At 41.6% G+C, this 11,666-nt stretch overlaps 1 long non-coding RNA gene across 3 annotated transcripts in view; it reads right to left on the bottom strand.

The window, feature by feature from the left end:
* The window catches only part of LOC127037872 (uncharacterized), a 113,169-nt gene that overhangs the window by 32,041 nt on the left and 69,462 nt on the right, over nt 1-11,666 (bottom strand). The gene's annotated exons all lie outside the window — the stretch shown is intronic.

Below are 11,666 nucleotides of genomic sequence, written 5' to 3'. Positions count from 1 at the left end.
TATGGACTATTTCTATCATGCACATGGGCTTTTTGCTCCCTTTTACAAATGATTTGTACAACGGATGGCAGGGACCAGTTTGCCAATGTTAATTTCCTTTACAGGGTTTAACCTCAGCATGAAAACCCCTTTTCTTCTGAATGACAGACTGGCAGTTTGGTTTCTAAAGTTTCTGAGCCAGCAATACTTGCTAATAAATGAATGGAAAATATCTTAAATATCCCCAGTCTTTGTTTCCACATGCTAGAAATGGGTGACGGGATGGATCACTTCATGATTACATGTTCAGTTCCTTCCCTCTCAAGCACCTGGCTTTGGAGACTGTTGGGAGACAGGACACTGGGCTAGATGGACCATTGGTCGAACCCAGTATGGCCATTCTTATGTTCTAAAATACTTTTTTCAAAACAAAACATTAAGAGCCAGATGCTGAGTGGGTAGATATGGGCACTGTTCAATTGAGATCAAGGGTCTAGGCTAACTTCCCTAGCTTTGGATCTGAATCTAACATTGCTACTAGAGCAGGTAGGAAAATAGCGGTAGCCACACTGGATCAGATCAGATCTCCTTCTAATTGATTGTTCTGTCTGAAATCTTGCCGATTACCCAGCCTAACTCCTCTAACTTAAAAGCTGATTATGAAATTATTGAAAGCTGCTGATGCGATTCAAACACCTGATTCCTAATGAAAGTAAACATGAATTCCTGTCTCAAATGCCTAAGCACCTCTGAAAATTGAAGTATTTACTTCTAAACCGTGAATGCGTCAGTGAAACCCCTTTACCATGCTAAGAATCACAAAGTCATGTGCAAGATTCAGTCCTAAACGAAACCATCACTAACACGACATCGCAATAGCTCTAGAGAGATTGAGACAAATGGGACTTAACCCCAGTCACAGAAGAGGATAAGTCAAGAGAAGTTGTTAACGAACCGGCAGTTGCTAGCGCTTTTATACACTTTCTTAGCCTGCCTGGAGAATACAAGACTCCCTTTTGCTTAAGGTCCTAATTATTTACAAAACATATTATGCTGTACAAGTCACTCCTTCAATGGATATTATTTGTTTTCAGGATTATTACCATGTGTTTTCAAGCTCACATGGTCTGACATGCACAAGACAACCTATAGGTTTTCTTCATCTGAAAAGCTTTATGGGACACATTCATTCCTGGCATAATTCCAGTGACTCAGATTGTCACAAAAGGTTGTCAGAGCTGTAACAGTTGCAAAATCTCCATTAGATAGAGGTCTCCCCTTTGGTCCTAGTAAAGCATGTTGGCAGGTGTAGGTGGCATTGCACAATTCTTCCTGCAAGTCGTAGGAGGGAGCGAGCACTGCTTTGGATATGAAAAACCTTAATGAGTGTTTGTGATGCGCTTTGATACCTGGAGCCCTGAGGAAATAGAGCATTCTCCATGTGTTATCATGCCTGTTTTTTACGCAGTGAAGGTAGGTCGTGAAGGTCAAACAGAGGGAAAATTGCAGAGTCCGAAATTAAAGCCAGTTGTCTTGACAACACGTGCTACATATTTACCATTGATCCTGAACTTTACTGAACCCTTCACATTTTTGGCTTTCAAATAGGTCCCTAAGAAGAGATGTTATTGTAGCCATGTTGGTCCCAGCATACGAGAGAGTCAAGGTGAGTGATGCAATATATCGTTTATGGGAGCAACTTCTGCTGAGGGCAGAGACAAGCTTTCGAGCTGACACAGAGCTCTTCTTCAAATGTGAGAAATGTTCTCAGAGTGTCACAGCTAAATGGAAGGTGGAATAGATTGTTTAGAATAAATAGTTAACATCTGTGTCAAGGAACCTTTGAAAGCGAACAGGCCAGATAACAGCTCTCTAGTCATCGGGAGGAGAGCAGAGGGGGAAAAAGCTGGGAGGGAGTGCCCTTACTGGGTTATACATTGTTGTAATAAGTCATATATTCAGTGTCTCTATTCAGGCCATGATTTTAAGTGTCCAGCACGGTTATCACTTTAAGCTCAGAGACTCATCTTTTCAAGGTGTTGTGCAGATTTCCTTCGAAGATGACAACTGAGTGGTTACATACGGAGTGTTCCCATTGTGAAAACTGTTCACACACAAACGATATGATTTTTTTGTCTTTTACCATTTTTCTGTGTGAGTTCATTGGATGATGATGTATTACAAAAATCTGTAACCCAATAAATGATATTAGTTCACCCACTTTGTCTAAGTACAGAGGAATTCATAGGGAGAGTCAATTATGATTATTTTGTTTTGTTTTGTTTTGTTGGGTGAGTGCCTGGAGGAATCATCTTCCAACTTAAGCAGAAACAATGACCTATTAGAAAACGTTCTGATTTACTTTGCCTTCTTCATACATGAAGAAAATAATTGGCCGAGAAGAGCTAGTGTGCAATTTTAAAGTTTCTCCGTGGGTAGTGTACAATTGCAATTCTGAAGATATAATTAAGAGATGTACCGTGAAATTTCTTCTTTTCAGGTTACTGTTCTGTAAATCCCCACTACTAACCCAGTATCACAAAAGAAAAGAAATGCAGAGAAAAGAAGAAAGACCAAACCATAACTTGTTACGCTCTCTTGATATTAGTCCTTATCAATAGTCTACTGAAAACCACCATGAGAAAGTGTTTCTATCAGAATTGTCAAACCAGCCAAAAAAAAAACCCAGAGAAATTGGGCTTGTTTTGGCTTAATTGTCTTGTGAGTTGCTTGTTGGCTAGTTTTTGTCTTGCAGCATGTTACTTGTTGTAGCTTGTATCTTCTTTTTTAATCAGCTCCTAGGAAGCAGGGGATGGTTGGGGGTCAAGCAGGGACAAGAGGCAAGCAGGGGCAATGTCGGGAATGAGTCGGGGTGCACAGCAGGCCCACCAAAGTCCCAGACTGCATGCCAGTGGGGATCTAGTAACATAGAGTGTTAGCACTCTTAGGGACTGGCTTGTTTTGACCTTTTTTTGAAATGAGATTAGCTAGATTTTTGACTTATTTGAAAGTTCAGGTGCTTATTTACCACGTGAATATTGGCAACTGTGGTTTCTATGGTAGCCTTGGATTTTATTTAAAGTGATTTTTGTAATGTGCTATTGCACCACTGTGAGTTCGGCTCTGGTGGCTACAGTTTCAAGCATAACAGAGTGAAAGTTGTATATTAGGAAACCAAAGAAACTTCATGGTAATAACAAAACTCTTGACTAATGTTATCCAGTAATATAGTCTTAGAATGTTCAAGCCAGAGAGTAGCATGTGGCGTGAGAAATGGGAGTACGTGTTTTTAGTTCTATCTCTACAATTGACTCTCTGTGTGATCTTCAGCACAACAGACCTCTGTTTATTTGCATAGAAAATAAGGATAATGACACTCTTGTTGGATGTTAAGTGGTGTCCTTAGAACTCAGTATACCAAAGCACTTCACAAACAGCCATTAAAGTTCTATGTATGCAAATGTCTTATGATTACAATAATAACAGCTTATTCGTAGAAGATGCCCATGCTTTGAGTAAAAGGGTCATTTAAAATATGTATTCCTATTTCTCTCATTTTTAGGCCTTAATGAGGTCATGATTTCCAGTCACATTTTGATTTTTATTCAAAGCAGCGATGAGGTTCGCTTTGACATAAAAATCCAATGTGTAGATTATGGGTCAAATCATAAGCTGCTGTAGATTGTTCCGGCTCCGTTGACTGCAAGGACATGTGAAAATCAAAGAAACGCTCTTCGACTTCCATGGCTGGAGGAAGCTCTTTTTGGAGTGAATGTAACACTGTAGGTACTGATGCTGGAACACTTTCTGCAAGAGAAGGATCAAGAAACTTGACCACCAGCGGGTGAGATTCTGCCTTAACCTAAACTCATTCCACAGATGTCTCGTGTTTGGTCAATGCCTTTTCTTCATCTCCTGCCCTCAACTAGAGCTCTCTTAGCTGCACTGTCAATAAGTGCTCACCTCTCTTAGCTGCTCACGGAGGGAGATGTGGTTGCTGAGGCAATATAGGTTCAAGGTTGTATCTCCAAGATTTTATAAAACAATATGCCACTGACCCTAACCACAAACAGTGAGCAGCCCTTCTATAAATAGCACTATGTGCTTCTGCCATGATGGTCACCTTAATCTTACATCATGAGGGACATAACTAGAGCTGTATTTCTAATCCTGGATGACGAACTTCACCCCAGTGCATAAGGTTAGTGCAAAAGTCTATGTCAACTTAAGTCTCTGGTAAGAGCTCTTTTGGAAGGCTGAAGGGAGTCTGAAGTGGTTTTTAGGCCTTGACCTGGGTGAGTCTGATTTCAAACAATCTCTTGATAACTATGGAAGTGTCAGATTGATAATGTTTCCAATTCAGGCCTGAATCTTGTATGTTGACTCTGTGATTCTCAGCAATTGTGAGGAGTTTTTTCATAACTTTGCGTAGTTGTTAAGTAGAAGGCATTATCAGATTCAAGCTTTAGAAGTTAAGGGTGGGATTTGCAGAGCCACCTATATGTTTCCGACACTGAGTTGCTATGACTCCTCATTGGAGATAGGAAATTGGAATCCCTTTGGTAGGTCTGAATAATCTCATAGTGCAGCTTTCATTGGGCCATTTTGGGAAGAAACTCCTCTACTTTCTTCCATAAAAGGCCATCTCAGTGCTCTACTTCATTTGGAAGTGGCTAGTACTCAAACGTAACAACGGATTCAACAGATCACCGGCCCGATCTAGTTTGACAGTTTCTATGTTCTTATGTGTGCAGGTAGCAATGTTAGATGCAGATCTTAGGCTGGGGTAAATTATCATAGCTCCATTGATGTCAGTGTAACTGAGCCGGTTTAATCCATCTCACAATCTGGTTCTTAGTATTTTGTACAGAAAAAAGAATATTGATTTGCCATTCATTCATTGGTAGATATTTCTGACTCACAAGTTGTTTAAGGAGAGAAGTGGTCAGACTGTTGAGGCAAAATCCACGCAAGGAAACTGAGATTGTGAGCTTTGTCCCTGCCATACTTTGTATAAACATTTTGTAAAAGGAAATAAATATCTCATTCATGCAAGGTAGAAATGGTCTATACCATACGTTTAATCTACGGACAGTACATTTCAGAGAGATGGATTGAGAGAGAATCAAGGGGTTGATTGAGAGGGAGGTTAAGAGTAAGTGGAAGAAGAGGATTAGGAGAAGGAAACTCGAAGGCAACACGTAGCCAGCAACTGGGGATCTACGTCAGGGGTCAGACACCTCTTAGATGTGGTGTGACAAGTCTTCATTTATTGGCAGTAATTTAAGGTTTTGCGTGCCAGTAATTCATTTTACAGTTACAGGTGGATGGAAGCCCAGACTGGCAGCGGGCTGAGTTGCTCAGCCTGCAGCTGGTCTTGGGTTCCATCCACCGATCCCCAGCAGCTGGGGTCCCGGAAGATGGCCCCGCTCAGCCCGCTGCCGGCCAGGGGTTCCATCCATCCAGGCCGGCAGTGTGCTGAGCAGGGCCGGCACCGTGGACACCAGACCAGCAGCAGTGTGCCACAGCAAATCAGATCGCTTGCCACTTTTGGCACGCATGCCATAAGTTGCCGACTGCTGATCTACGTCATCATTTCCCTGCACTGTCTCTAGCTCTCTCTCTAGGGCCTCCAATGCCATAGTAACTGAGTTGTGACCCATTTGTTCCACTGATCCCCATGCATTATATTGATTCTATTCCCTGCTCTGTTTTTCTGGTTTACTGCCAACACAGAAAGATGACTTTTGACGAAAACTTTAGTGATGAATTGTTTTATAAGCCCTACCATTATGGGGGCTGGTGTGGTAATGGTTACGGCTACTGTAGGCCATGGGCCTACCAAAGGCCATACAGGTGTTCTTGGGGCTATCCCAAAGGTTGTTGGTACCCTTATCCTTGCCATTGGGGCTGGGGTACTGCTATGGAAAGGGTTGGCCATGTTTTGCCCAGGAGGAATAGACTCTTAAAATAGTTGGAAACAGGATTGATTGTCAAACTCTACAGCTGTATTGAGAAACGAGAAACTTCTCTGAAATGCATCACCTTGGAGCCAATGATTCCTTGTAGATCTTCTTGAAACCCTTGAAATATATCCTCTCTACGTTGTGCTCTTTCTGTCTCTTGCAGTGTGCTCCTCTTCTTACTCCCATTAAAGTCATTCTGCAACATAATACCAGCCTCCTGCTTTTCCTTTCTGCTCCATCCCTTATTTACCAAACACCGTGGCCCAAGTTCACAGAACTGCATAGTGAACTCCTACTGAAATCACTGTGAGCTTGGCACCTGAGACCAGGTCTGCACTACAAAGTTAACTTGATTTAAGTTACATTGACATACTGCCGCTGGTGTAAATATAGTGCTGTTGCACTTCCAGTCTCTGTTCCTTGTATCAGAAGAGCACATCCACAGTAGCAGCTCTTGCATTGGCACAGAGAACAGTGCACAATGGCTATCCCACTGTTTATTTTGGGGTGTTTGGAGAGAAGATTTCAATGCCTCGTCGGGGAGCCTAGGCGTTACATGATGCAGGTTCGTTTCATGGGCATCCTACTAGGTTTGCAGCCATTTTTCAACCACCCTGGTAACCTGCGAGCCAACCATGTGTGTCAGAAAGCATGGGGCCTGCACTGCTCTGCAGTATTGTGCTATCTGTTATGAACACAATGGTATAAGAGGAGCTCAAGAGGAAGGCCATGCCCTCACCCCCTCCTTATAGAAGCGACATATCTGTGGAGCCTCACCCAAACTAACTCTGTGCCTCCTGCTATGCCTGCTGTGCCTGCCACAGCTGTTTTATTTTTAGTCTGCACTCCTGCGTTTCAATGTCACAGCCCTTTTCATCCATGCTCTGAGTTACTTTATTTATCTCTGAAAAATACTGAAAGCAAAGTCAATAGATGCAAGACTATTTCTATCACGCACACATTGGATTTTTGTTCCCTTTTACAAATGGTTTGTACAAAGGATGGCAGGGGTAAGTTTGCTAATGTAAATTTCCTTGAGAGGATGTAACCTCAGCATAAAAACCACTTTACTTGTGAATGACAGACTGGCACTTTGCCTTCTAAAGCTTCTGAGCCAGCAATATTCGCTAATAAATGAATGGAAAACCATGCTCTTAAGTGTCCCTCGCCTCTCCTTGCCAGATGTTAGAAGTGGATGATGGGGCGGATCCCTTCATGATTGCCTGTTCTATTCACTCCCTCTGAAGCACCTGGCATTGGTTCCTGTTGGAGGATAGACGAACCGTTGGTTCGACCCAGTATGGCCGTTCTAATACTAAGAGCCAGATCACGAGGCGGTAGATAGGGGCAAAGTTCAACTGAGTTCAAGGGTCCAGGCTAACTTATCCTAGCTGTCAATCTGCGTCTGACATTGCTACTAGCGCAGGTAGGAACATAGAAATTTCCAGACTGGATCAGACCAGAGCTTCTTCTAATTGATTCTCCTGTCTGAAATCTTGCCAAGTACCTTCTGCTACAGAATACAGAAGAAGACAGAAGTGACATATTATGACAAAAACTGCGGAAGTTTCATCCTAACTCTCCTATCCTGAAAGCTGAATGTGAAATTGTTCAAAGCTATCTATGGGATTTGAACACCTAATTCTTAATGAAAATCAACAGGAACTTCTGTCCCAAATGCCTCGGCACCTCTGAGAATTGCAGCTTCAAGGCTTGCTGAATCAAGTATAAAAGTAAAAAAAATTGCTTGAGATGTGGCCTCTAATTGCTTCAGCCCAACACCCTCTTTCATTACAAATCCAGCACTTCATGTAAGTTGCATATTAGGAAGCCAAAAATGTTATGTCAGTGGGTCTCAAACTTTTTTACTGGTGACCCCTTTCACATTGCAAGCCTCTGAGTGCAACCCCCCTAATCAATTAGACACCCTTTTAAATCTATTTAAAACTATTAAAAATGCTGCAGGCAAGCGGGGTTTGGGGTGGAGGTTGACAGCTCGCAACGCCCCTTTTAATAACATCACAACCCCCAGTTTGAGAACCCCTGCACTACATGATGTTGATAAAACTCTTTACTAATGTTGTCTTATAATTCAATCTAAGAATGTTTAACTCCGAGAGTAGCACGTGGCGTGAGAAATTGGACTATGTGGTTTCAGCTCTAGCTGTGCACTTGACTCCTTGTGTGACCTTCAGCACAATATAGACTCATAGACTCATAGAGTCTAATATATCTCTGTTTATTACTAATATATCTCTTTATTTACTAATATATCTCTGTTTATTTGCATAGAAAATAAGGAGACTCTTGTTGGATGTTAAGTGGTGTCCTTAGAACTCAGGATACCAAAGCACTTCACAAACAGCCATTAAAGGTCTATATATGCAAATGTCATATGATTACAATAGCAATAGCTTGTTCATAGAAGATGTTTATGTTTTGAGTAATAGGTATGAAAGGGGTAGCCGTGTTAGTCTGGATCTGTAAAATCAGCAAAGAGTCGTGTGTGCACCTTATAGACTAACAGACGTATTAGAGCATGAGCTTTCGTGAGTGAATACTCACTTGGTCAGAGTAATAGGGTCACTTTAAACATGTATTTCAATTTCTCTCATTTCCAGGCCGTAATCAGGTCCTGATATCTAGCCTCAGAATTTGTCGCTTTTTTTATTTTTATTAATTAGTTAGTACGTGGTTTGCTTCTGTATAAAATTCCATTTTATCGATTAAGGGCCAGATCCTGTGTGGCTGTAAATTGTTACTGCTCTGTTGACTACAAGGACATCTGACAATCAAAGAAATTCTCTTCCCTTTCCATGGTTAGAAGAAGCTCTGTCTGGAGTGTGTGATGGATTGGATCACAGAAAACACCATGGGAACTGCCAACTGATGTGCCAAGACTACTTCTGCCCCTGCTTTCCTTCCCTGGCAGCTTGGGACTTCAGAGCCCTGCCTGGTTTGAGCCAGACCCGCCAGCCTGCTGCAAACCCAGACCCAGGTCTGAACCACGTCCCCTAACAGCTGTAGGCTTAATTGAAAGCAGCTTAAGAAGTGTTCCTGTCTTTGACACTCAGATGCCTAACTCCCAATGGGGTCCAAACTCCGAATAAATCCGTTTTACCTTGTATAAAGCTTATGCAGGGTAAACTCATAAATTGTTCAGTCTCTATAACACTGACAGAGAGATATGCAGAATTGTTTGCCCGCACCTCTCCACCCTCTGGAATTAATACACACTCTGGGTTACTTAATAAGTAAAAAGTGATTTTATTAAATACAGAAAGTAGGACTTAAGTGGTTCCAAGAAGTAACAGGCAGAAGAAAGTGAATGACCAAGCAAAATAAAATAAAACACACACGTCTATGCCTAATACAGTGAGAAACTGAATACAGGCAATCCTCACCCTCAGAGGTGTTCCAGTAGGCTTCCTTTTACAGACTAGTCTCCTTCTAGTCTGGGTCAAGCAATCACTCACACCCCTTGTAGTTACTGTCCTTGGTTCCAGTTTCTTTCAGGTATCCTTGGGGGCCAAGAGGCTTGGATTGGAGCTTTCCAAGATCCATTGTCCATTAAGTGTTTCTTGACTGGGCACTTAACTTGCAAATTCCTTTCTAAAGAAGCTGACCAAATGCCTTACTAAGGCTATTTAAAATCAAACAAGTACAGCCAATATCCATTACTTCAAATACAACAATGGCACACGCATACAAATAAGATGAATATATTCAGTAGACCATAACCTTTACAAGATATGTTACATGGCATATGTAGTATAAAACGTCTCCCAGTTATGTCATATATACATTCATAAGTATATTTCCATAAAGTCCTTTTGGGCTAGCAAAGTCACAGAGTGGATGCAACAATTTTAGTATTGTAGCTAGAAGACTTATTTAAGGGAGGGATTTACAGAACCACATATGTGTTTCCAACACCATGATCCTATGATTCCTAACTGAAGACAGAAAATTTAATCCTTTGATAGATGTGAATTATCTCATAGCGCTGCTTTCACTGAGGTGTTTTGGGAAGAAACTCCTCCACTTTCTTCTGTAAAGGGCCATTTCAGTGCTCTACTTCATTCAAAAGTGGCTGGTGCTTGTTACTGTGTGAGACACGAAAATGGATTCAGTGGCCCACCAGTCAGACCTAGTCTGACAGTTCCTATGTTCTTAATGTGGAAATAGCAATTTTAGATGTAGATCTTAGATTGGCGTAAGTTATCATAGCTCCACTGAAGTCAGTATAACTGAGCCAATTTAACCCAGCTCACAAACTGGTCCTTTGTAGTCTGTATTAAAAAAATAATATCATTTATAATTCATTCATTTTCAAGTATTGCTATCTCAAAAGTCTGATGAATGAAAACACCTCAAAGAGACGTGGTCAGACTGGTGAGGCAAAATCCGCGGAAGGAAACTGACATTATGAACTTTGTCCCTGACCTACTTTGTATAAACATTTTGTAAAAGGGAATAAATATCTCATTCATGCAAGGTAGAAATGGCCATTACCATATGTTTAATCTGCACATGGCATTTTTCAGAGGAAGGGATTGAGAGGAAATCAAAGGGATTGATTGAGAGGGAGGTTAAGAAGAAGTGGAAGAAGAGGACTAGGAGGAGGAAATGGGAGGCAACACGTAGCCAGGAACTGAGGATCTACATCATCATTTCCCTGCTCTCTCTCTCTCTCTCTCTCTCTCTAGGGCATCCAATACCATAGTAACTAAGCTTTCACCCATTTGTTTCATGGATCCCAGCGCATTATGTTGATTCTGTTCCCTGCTGTGTGTTTCAGGTTTACCTCCAACACAGAAAGATGACTTTCAATGAAAACGTTAGTAATGACTTGTATTATAAGCTGGGCTGGGGTGGTTCCAGAGGTTCTGGCCACTTTAGGCCATGCTATTACCAAAGGCCATACAAGTGCTGTTGTGGCTCTTCCAAAGTTTAGTACCCTTCCCCTCGCCATTGGCGTTAGGGTTATGGCTATGGAAAGGCTTGGCTGTGTTTCCTCCAGGAAGAATAGACCCGGAATGTGGAAAGACAGCAAACGGGAAACAAGATACAGAGTGACGGGTGAGCTTATGGGCAATGGCTTTCAGAAATGCAGAGTGACCTCAACTGCCATGGGAGCTGGGAGTGCTGAGCATCTCAGCAAATCTGCCCCATATCTCTCTTTCCCAGATTACATTAACTGACTGTATTCCATCCTCTCTGCTTCTTCTAGAATAATCTATTAAAATCTGAATTTAAATTCCATGATGGCCCCTTTAGGTCACTCTGACACAGTAAATTAAACACAGGCCTTAAGATTGGGTGAAAAAACATGTACGTTCACTTGAAGGCTTCTTACAAAGGAGTGCAAAAGCCATACGTGTTCTAGTCCTTTCATGAATATGTGTCATTTGTTTCTGGTTTCAACAGTATTAAAAAAGTTGTATACTGGATAAGCAGGTTACTTCCTGGCTTCAGTTGCTGCATTAAAAAATGAGGAACTTCTCCTATGAAAGGCATGAATTGGAGCCAATGATTCATTGCAGAACTTCTTGAAACTCTTGAAATATATCCTTTCTGCTTTGCAATCTGTGTACTCCTGTTCTTACTCCCATTAAAGTCGTTCTACATCATAATACCAGCCTCCTGCTTTTCCTTTCTGCTCCATCCCTTATTTACCAATCTCTGTGGCCCAAGTTCACAACGTTTCTTAAGCACCTA

This window comes from Gopherus flavomarginatus, chromosome 20 (genome assembly GCF_025201925.1).
Source record: "Gopherus flavomarginatus isolate rGopFla2 chromosome 20, rGopFla2.mat.asm, whole genome shotgun sequence".
NCBI lineage: Eukaryota > Metazoa > Chordata > Testudines > Testudinidae > Gopherus > Gopherus flavomarginatus.
Note: the sequence above shows the minus strand (reverse complement) of the source record. Positions and strands in the feature narration are given on the sequence as shown.